We start from the raw sequence: 9,719 nt of genomic DNA, 5'->3' as shown, positions 1-9,719 counted from the left end.
AAATGAAAAAAGGAGTTATACAACATTTTTTGGTGGTAATGTATGAAAGAGTCTCTGGTCAATATTATCCACGTGTGTTATTTTAGGGTAAGACTGACCTTTAACACTGTAAAACCCATAAACGGTCTTGTCACAGAGCACCGCAGAAGTGCATTAACAGGGAGTTCACGCCTCCTTCCTTGCCAGAGTTCGTTTCGAACCTGGATCTCCTGCTTCTAAAGCAAGCGCTCTAACCAATGCGCCACGGCCGCACAATTATATTAAAAGGTCTTACATATTAATAGGTCTTTAAAAAAAGCGCATTTAAAATTTTTTATTTAAATTTTACTTAGACACAGTTTCAATTTTTTTCATGAAATTCCTTATGATTACAGATTATAAAACTTTTTTTTTGCACTTGTTGAGCCTTTTTGTGTGTATTTGTGGAAATGTGTTAGTTACATCATTAGAAACTGGGTAACAAAACCAGGTCATGAACGCATGAACTAATGAGGTTCTTTTTTTTTGTGTAATATTTATTTTTAGCATTTTTAAACGAATAAAACTAATCGAGTTTTCGAGTAATTTTTTTGAGTGACTTTTTACATTTGAGTTACTGTAATTGAAACGATTAGAATACGTTTTGACATTACTTATTCATGGAAGTTTTTGATTTTCTTCTTTGTTCTATTATCACTTACTGGTTTTTCAAAAAACTATATGCAAAGTTACTCGAAAATACATTAAAAACGTCTGACAATTGTAAATAAATGTTTAAAAATGTATGGTGTAGTTTTTCTTAAGTCTAACAAGTGCCTTAAAAATGATTATTAAACTTAAAAATCCAAAATTAAAAAATTATTTTTGTTAAGTTTTATAGCTATTCTGCCTCACTATGCGACGGCAAATGTAAACAAGCAGAAGATTTAAAAAAAAAACGCTTCTATAAAAAACAAAGAATAATATACAAATAATAAGTAAAAATAAATAAATAAAGGTACTAATACACTACCAATAAAGGTACTGATACACTATCATGATGCAAAAGCGATTAGGTACTAAGTTAATTAGATAGTAATGGAATATAGTTCACTTTAAAAAACAGGAAATCCCTGTTGCAAGAGGCGTTGCTATAGAAGTTAAAATGACTGTACTTTAAAAAAATGAATTTTACGTGTAATATTGTGTTTAAATGTACATGAAGTTATATATTTTCTGAATCTGAAATAAACTTCAGTTAAAATGCCATTATAAAAAAAAATTTTGATTTTTTATTGTTATTTAACCTACGAGCCACCTTTTTTGATCACACTTTCATACACCCTATAGAGAGTAAAAGATACCATGAATGAAAATGTCTTATTTAATGTATCTGCAAAAAAAGAATAAAAAAATGATGATTAAAAAAGAAAAAAGAATAATCAATAGTATTGAGCAATGTAAGTAAAATATATTGAATTATTTTCTAATTCAAAGTTTCTCACATTTACATTATTAAATTGGCTTGTATACGTTGCATGATTATGTTGTTGCAAGCAGGGCCGCACAGTGAGTCAGAAAGGTGAAAAAACGGCAAAAATTATATAACTATCATATATAATTATGTGATACATCAATATTATCGTATTTTGGGTCAAAAAATTTAAATTTTTTATTACAAATAATTTTTACGCGTACCTATGACGCGTAAGGCGCGCGCATACGCGTGTAACTGTCTTTTACGCGTGTAAAATATAACCTAAATTAAAAAATCGAATTCCTTTATCCAAAATACCATATTAAAGAATACCACATATTTTTTAATCTAAATATTTCTTGTGCCTAAGGTTCGCACTACTTACGCGTATACGCGTTAGAGACTTTTACGCGCACAATGACTGACTTAATTTAAAAAAATTAAATTCCTCAAACCAAAACATTTATTAATTAAAAAGAAAAACTGGTTCGAAAAATATTTTAATATTATATAATATTAAAATATATTAAAAACAAAATAAATATTTATATTATCTAATTTTTCTTTCAAGAAAACAAAAAAAGAAAACCTAATACTAATAAAAAGGCTTTATTTCATTATTACAGCATTAACAAAGATAAAACTTCAGGGGTAAGTGTTTTTCCATTTTCAACCTTGTCTTTTTTAAAACAAGTGTTTGATATTACAGGATCACTTATAATCAACAAGTATTGGTACTGGTTTTTCATAACATTCTTTCTAGATATCTTGGCTGTATGGTTTAATCTAGCTTTGCGAATTTCTTTATTTAGAGCCTCTTGTGACTCTTCAGAGAAGCAACCAATTGGCAGTTCAACTCATAACAGGAGCATACTCCTATTAGGATTGTCCTCAATCTAATAATTACATCTACTGCCACTCCCGTTATATCAGCAAAAGTTTCAGCATTTTTTAAATGCTCTTCTGGCAGTGTTTCCATTGTTAGTGTTGCCAAAACTCTGTTTGGGCATATCAACTATAAGACTTAGCTCTTCTCTAAACCTCAGTTGAATGTTCGTTTTTTTACTTTTTACTAATGCTTTTTCAGCAGGGGATTTGGCAAAGTATTTTTTAATGTTTAATTTATATCATAAATGTAAAATATATTCAAAACATCTGAGCCAGCAATGCAGAGTAGAAAGACCCAAAGATAAAGCTTTTTCATTGATTGGTTTAGATCTGATCAATGCTGGGTTATTAAGTTCACTGGGCTTACCTCCGCAAACATTACATGATTGCGAGGACAGAGTGTTAGTGAGGGCATTAACCACTTTACCATCAAACATGGTTAAATCTAGTTTGAACTTAAATGTGATAGTCGTATCCAGTTTGACTTTCTCTACTTCTAACTTTACTTCAAACTTGACTAGTCTATTTTTTTCTGCTTTTAAAAGTTCATATTCATTTCTTATCAATTCTTCCGTTTCTTTTTGATATTGGAGATGGAGGGGTCTACAGTAATGTGTACTAGAGGGCTTTTTATTTAACCATACATTTTTGTTCATGATGGGTAATTTAAGTGGAACAACAGCTGTCTGGAAAAGACTTTGTTCATTAACTTGGGCTTCACCAATATTTGTATAAGTGTATTTTTGTTTATAGACACTTTGACTGGAGGTACCATCAAAACCACCTTTAAAATGAAGTAGACCTTTAAACCTCCCCCTAATTTCAGCAAACATTCTCATAGAGTCTTGGCATTCCGTAAAAGTTAACATCCTTGTCAGAGTATGATTAAACATACCCTGTAGAGAAGTTGAAGCAGATGTTTCTGTCACAATTAAACCCTCAGGATAACATTTGTGTCTCTCATTCTTAATTTCATGAAGTGAAGGATAAATATCTGCATTATGTATTATCGATGAATTTCTAATAATTTGATACTGTTCATCAGAAAGGTCACACTGAATTTTTAAGCTCAAGGCATCTTCGGTTTTCATTTTTATCGGAAAATTTATCTTTTTGATTCTATCTTTTTCAGAGTTTGTAGCACTTTTCACAAGATCAACGAAGTCTTTTTTGCTAGGATCTCTAGTGGCTTTTTTTATTGAAGCTAATGCCAATTAATGTAAGCAATGAACTATTTTAAGTTATTTTATACACAAGTTTTAATTTTAAAACATGCACTATGCCATCAAACGTTGCATATATTGGTTTTTGAGGTTTGATAATTAGCACCATCTGCATGAGCGTGAGTTTTCTTACTAATAGGAACTAAATGTATAATTTGTGTAATGAATGAAAGCAATGAACTAATATTCGCTACTTTATACGGCAAGTTTTAATTAAAAACGAAAAAAAAACCACAAAAAAACCGAAGTATTTGAAAGGTCTTATTTTAATTGGGGCAAGTTTGGGCAAATGATTTTTATTTTTTCTGCCCTCATGTATACCTATTAATGGGAAAATATTAAAACTACTATGGAATCTAGTGGAATCGTTTAGTTTTTAAACTAAACTCATAATTAAATTAATTTAAAAAAATCAATTTATGACACATTTTTGAGATCTCAGTAATGAAAAACTAAAAACAAAATTTATTGTCAAAAATGTTGTTAGTAGTTGCCAAACATCTTAAACATATGACTTCAAATTAAATTTTGAACTGTTTTTACCCATGTCAATCTTAAAAGAGTGACGCAAAAGCTAGATTTTTTTGAACGAGTTTTCCGATAAATAAAATAAAATAAATAAGTCTCGGAAAAAGACGTATAAATTGGTGAAATCTTGAAAATTGTTCACAAAAAAGTTAATTATTGACTTTTAGTGGTATTTAGTAACATTATAATTAAATTAATTAATTTCCAGCAATACTTTTTTTATGGGGGGTTTTTTGCCGTTATTTATGGATTTTGACTCACTGTGGGCCGTCCCGGAGAGATTTTAAAGGAGGAGGGCGAGGGGGTGACGTATCTGTTTTTAGCCAACTAAGGCCAAAAAAAACTTTTTTATCGACTAAGATCTAAAAAAAAGGTCCTCGTTAGCGAACATCAGCCGACTGCCAACAATAGATCCAATTTTGCCAACTCCGGTGAGCATATTGGTCACCGGAGTCGGTGATCAATATGCTCGCCGGATAGTGATCTATTGTTGGCGACTATTAAATTTAGTAGGATACCCCAACGCCCCTCCCCCTTGGGACGCCTCTATTTGTAAGGTGGTATGCCACCCAGACAACACAGCGTATAACGCAGAATTCTCAATTGGTTTAAAAATTCCTAAATATAATAAAAAAACAACCTATGTCAAGCATGGATTTAAGATGGTACAATAAACACGTAAAATACATCTATGTTTTATTTTACCACTTTTATTCTTGTTTATTTTATATAGTTAACGGAACTGCTTATTTTTAAATTAAACTTAACGGAATTTATCAAAGGGCTTGGCGATAAGATATATTAGTCTACTTCTCATCCATGCTACCTATATATCTTGTTTGTAACTTACGGAATGTATATATTTACACGACAAAAAAACAACAATTACCAAAATATAACAGGTTAAACTTGTGATGCCAAGGGATCGTCCATAAAGGACGTCATTCAGAATTTAAATACTAACTAGAAGTAGGAGTTTATTGGTTCCCTTCCGCGGAGATTTTCATTGAACATAATGCGCTATTTTTATTGAATATAAGAAAAATTTTTTTATTTTTTTCTTGCAATAAGCATTCAAGAAGTGCGGACTAGTGTTATTCTAGTTTTAAAAATCTTTTTATTTTTTATTAAATTTTTTAGTTTCAGTTTTAGTTTTTGAACTCATTTTAGTTTTTATTTCGTTTTTGTTTATTCTTTTTAGTTCTAGTTTTAGTTTTTATTAAATTTTTTAGTTTCAGTCTTAGTTTTAGAACTCATTTTAGTTTTAGTTTTTATTTCGTTTTTGTTTATTCTTTTTAGTTCTAGTTTTAGTTTTTAAAATCATTTTAGTTTTCGTTTTTATTGAAATTTTTTAGTTTTAGTTTAGTTTTAGTTTTAAAAAACCAATTTTGCTTCAGTTTTCGTTTTTAAAACTTTTCAGTATTGTTTTTTTAAACATTTAATGTTCGTTCTTTTTTGATCGATGTAATTTTATATAAGCTAGCCTATATTTTGTAATGTGTGTAAGTTAGTGTAACAGTTTAGATATACTTAACAAAGTTAACAGCATTGATAATCATTGCTCAATATTTCATATTATAATATTTTATAAAATCTTATTCTTATTATTATATATATTCTTATTATTATAATATTATAAATCTTATTATTATTATATTATAATATTTTATAAAATCTTATTTAATATTATAATATTTTATAAAATTTTATTCGATAATCGAAAGTGGATATAAAATTCTTTAAAAGAGAATGTACAATACCCCGCTAAAACTTTAAGCAATAAAATACAATTGTAGTATAAAATAAATATTGTTGGAATTAGATTTATGATGTATAAACTATAAAACTTAGAAATAATGTTGGTTACAATAATGTTTCACAATAAAATTTTCACAGAAATGGTTAACTATTCTTTATTTGTAACATAATTTATTGAAATAAAACATTATTCTTGACATAATATCAGCTTTTGCCTAGAGTGTCTATGAAGCATACATGAGCTAAATAGGGTACATAATTAATCTAACAAATAATGGATTTTTATTACCTAGATTAAGAAACTAGATTATTATTAAGCTTGAGAAAAACTCTTGTTTCCAATAATGTTGACATTCTGTTTCTTTTGCCCATTGTTAGATCCCCGCAAAGCGAAAATATTCTCTCAACGTATGCTTCACTGGCAGGAGCTGACATTAAGTCAAGTGCTAGTGGTGCTAATATAGGATAAGTCGTTTTGCGTTCAATCCAAAAGTTGATAGCACAGCGATCGCCTTTATATTTATTGCAAATAGTTGAACTATGAATTTCCATTTGATAACACAACAGTTCTGTTTCGCAAGCTGCTTGCATAGCATGTACAGTTGACTCTCGGCTGGTGGATGAATTATGGCTACAAAGATTGTACAAACAACAAAATAAATAGATTGCAGTAGGCTAGCTGTTCAGTCATAGAATACAGGTAGTACATCGTAAATTTATAATATGTACATATAATTCTTCTAATATTCTTTTTTGCTATATATATAAACAAATGTATTAATGTTATTAAAACACTTAATTATTTATTGATTTTAAAATTTCAACTAATAATCAACAATTAAAAAATAGAATATTATTATAAATGCATAGCCTATATCATTTAATTATGTCTACTTTTAGAAAATCTTTTCTATCTAGTAACTACCTATCTAGTAACTACCTATCTAGTAACTACCTATCTAGTAACTACCTATCTAGTAACTACCTATCTAGTAACTACCTATCTAGTAACTACCTATCTAGTAACTACCTATCTAGTAACTACCTATCTAGTAACTACCTATCTAGTAACTACCTATCTAGTAACTACCTATCTAGTAACTACCTATCTAGTAACTACCTATCTAGTAACTACCTATCTAGTAACTACCTATCTAGTAACTACCTATCTAGTAACTACCTATCTAGTAACTACCTATCTAGTAACTACCTATCTAGTAACTACCTATCTAGTAATACCTATCATCTCTAACGATGCTTATTTTGCCAATCAAGTACTTAAACAGCTTAGGAGGTGGCTCAGATAGCAAGTCAGATGTGGGTCTAGTGGCATTGGCACCAGTTGAAGTTGAAGCAATAGCCCCCATATCCAATTGTTCATTTTGAACTTCTGGTAACTGATAGCTATCAGCTGGAGTGTGAGCATAATCGATCCTACTACTGCCTTCATGCTCAGTTTGATTTTCTGGGCCTGGCTGAACCTGATATTGATCACAATTGTATGACAAAAGAGTAATCTAAAAAAAATCACGACTACGCTGACATGACAATTGCAAACAGTTAAACATTTTTTTATATAAATACATGACTATGTTTACAATGCGCCTTTGAACCTTGTAAACAGTATTCCATACAAGGACGGATTAGAGACTTATAGAGATAAGGCATGCTATCGGGAAAATCTGCTTACCTTTCTTGATCAAAAAAGGATGTAAGAAAGCTTAAATGTATTTAAATCAATATATTTCTGAAAAATTAAGACTGTAAAGATTACATATTAATAGGAAAAAAACAAAAAAAAATTAAGTTCTACAAAAAATTCTGACTTTCTTATTGATGCCTCCCATAAGTTTCTGGAGTGATTTTTGTAAGTTTTAGCAGCGTAATTCCATTTTTTCTTCAAATCTGTAGCTGATTTTACTGTTTTTCCACTTAATTTCAATTTCTTTTTTATGATGCCCAATATTTTTCACTAGGACGTAATTCGGGGCAGTTTGGAGGATTCATCTTTTTCGGAACCAACATCACTCCATTATCATCGTAAAACTTTTGAGCATTTTTTGAGTAATGTATTGTGGCTAAATCAGGCCAAATCAATACTGAAGTACTTCTATGAGCGTTAATTAGTCGTTTTATACGAGAAAGACAACATTTCACGTATTCCGAAGATTTCATTGTGCCCAAACAAACATGAATTGGCGATTTTTTGCCGCAAGAGCAAAGTGCCTGCCAAATCATCAATTTTTTCGAAAATTTATCAGTCATTATTTTAGAAGCATAGTAGCACTACCCAGGAATTTGTTTAAAATCCATTTTAACATAAGTTTCGTCATCCATTAAAATGCATCCATTATGTTTTGTTAACAAGTTGTCATACAACTTTCGAGCTCGACTCTTTGCAGTTGAATTTTGTTTATCGTTTCGACTTGGCATTTTAACTACTTTAAAACTTTGATATCCAAGTCTCTGTCGCCATTTGTGTACAAAAAAATTGGAAACCTTCAGTTTTTTTGCTCGATATCTATCAGACCAATCAGGATAATCTTCCAATGAAGTCTCCAACCGTTCGAGAGCTCTAGGATTTGCTGTGCGTTTTTTTCAACCATTTCCTTGTTTTCTCTGAATAGTTTTCTGTTCTGTAAACCGTTTAAGAACAGTATCTACAGTTCTTCTTGATATTTTTAATGATCTCGCCAACTTTCTATTCGATAAAGTTGGATTTTTTAAGTGTTTGTCCACAACCAAAAATCTTTGTTTAGTTTGCTCGGTTGACATTTTGAAACTAAATAATATTTTTAATTATTTTTTTCTGCCAAAATGTTCTATTATACAAACACTACCGTTATTATACAAAAAACGACCGTTAACTAGCTTTACCACACCGCAAAAGGTGGGCAGATTTTTCCGATAGCATGCCTTAAAAAATATATAACTTTATTAAATTATTATAACATTAAATTTAGTTTTTTTCTTATTAAAACATATATTTAAATTGATTAACCAAAATTACGTAAATATAATAGCAATATTTATTTATTTATATTTTATTGACTTTGTCTTATTATCTTAATTGTTTAGCTTAATATTTATTAATTTATTTTAAATACTTTATATTATAATTAGTTTAGTATTTGATTCTTTTATATAGTTACGTTTAAATCTTATACATAACAATACATTAACTTTAACACTTTACTCATTCAATAAACTCTATTATGGAAAGTTTTCCTTGCATTGTATGCCACAAAAATGTTGCTAAAAATCACAAATCTATTCAGTGTGACAAATGTAATTGCTGGGTACACATCAAATGCAATAACATTAGCAGCAAACAGTATTCTGATTTAATTTCTGATCCACAGACCTGGTTCTGTATTATTTGTGATCCTCAACCTAGTTCAATTAAAACACTTAATTTAAATGTTTCAACTAATTCCCCTAATCTCAATTATTTGTTTAAATGTCTAAACAAAGTAAACAATCGTGTCTTAGATTGTAAGTACTACAATGTTGATGATTTTAATGCCTTAGATCTTAACCTAAACCCATTAAATTTCTTACACTTAAATATTTCCTCACTTTCTTTTCATATAGATGAGTTAAAATCTTTAATTAGTTCCTTTAAATTTCCTCCCTGTGTTATTGCTGTGTCTGAGACAAGGCTGAAACAACATGAATCACCCATAAGTAATGTAGAAATTGAAAATTATGTGATAGAACATACACCAACTGAGTCCAGTTGTGGCGGTGCCCTACTTTACATTAGTTCTACTTCTATATATAATAAGAGAGATGACCTTTTATTGTACAAAGCACATGAACTTGAATCAGTTTTTATAGAAATAATAGATCCTAAAGGAAAAAATACAATCGTTGGTTGTATCTAC

The sequence above is a fragment of the Hydra vulgaris genome, chromosome 11 (genome assembly GCF_038396675.1).
Source record: "Hydra vulgaris chromosome 11, alternate assembly HydraT2T_AEP".
NCBI classification, from domain to species: Eukaryota; Metazoa; Cnidaria; class Hydrozoa; order Anthoathecata; family Hydridae; genus Hydra; species Hydra vulgaris.
The sequence above is the reverse complement of the archived record's forward strand: the minus strand, read 5'-3'. Positions refer to the sequence as shown.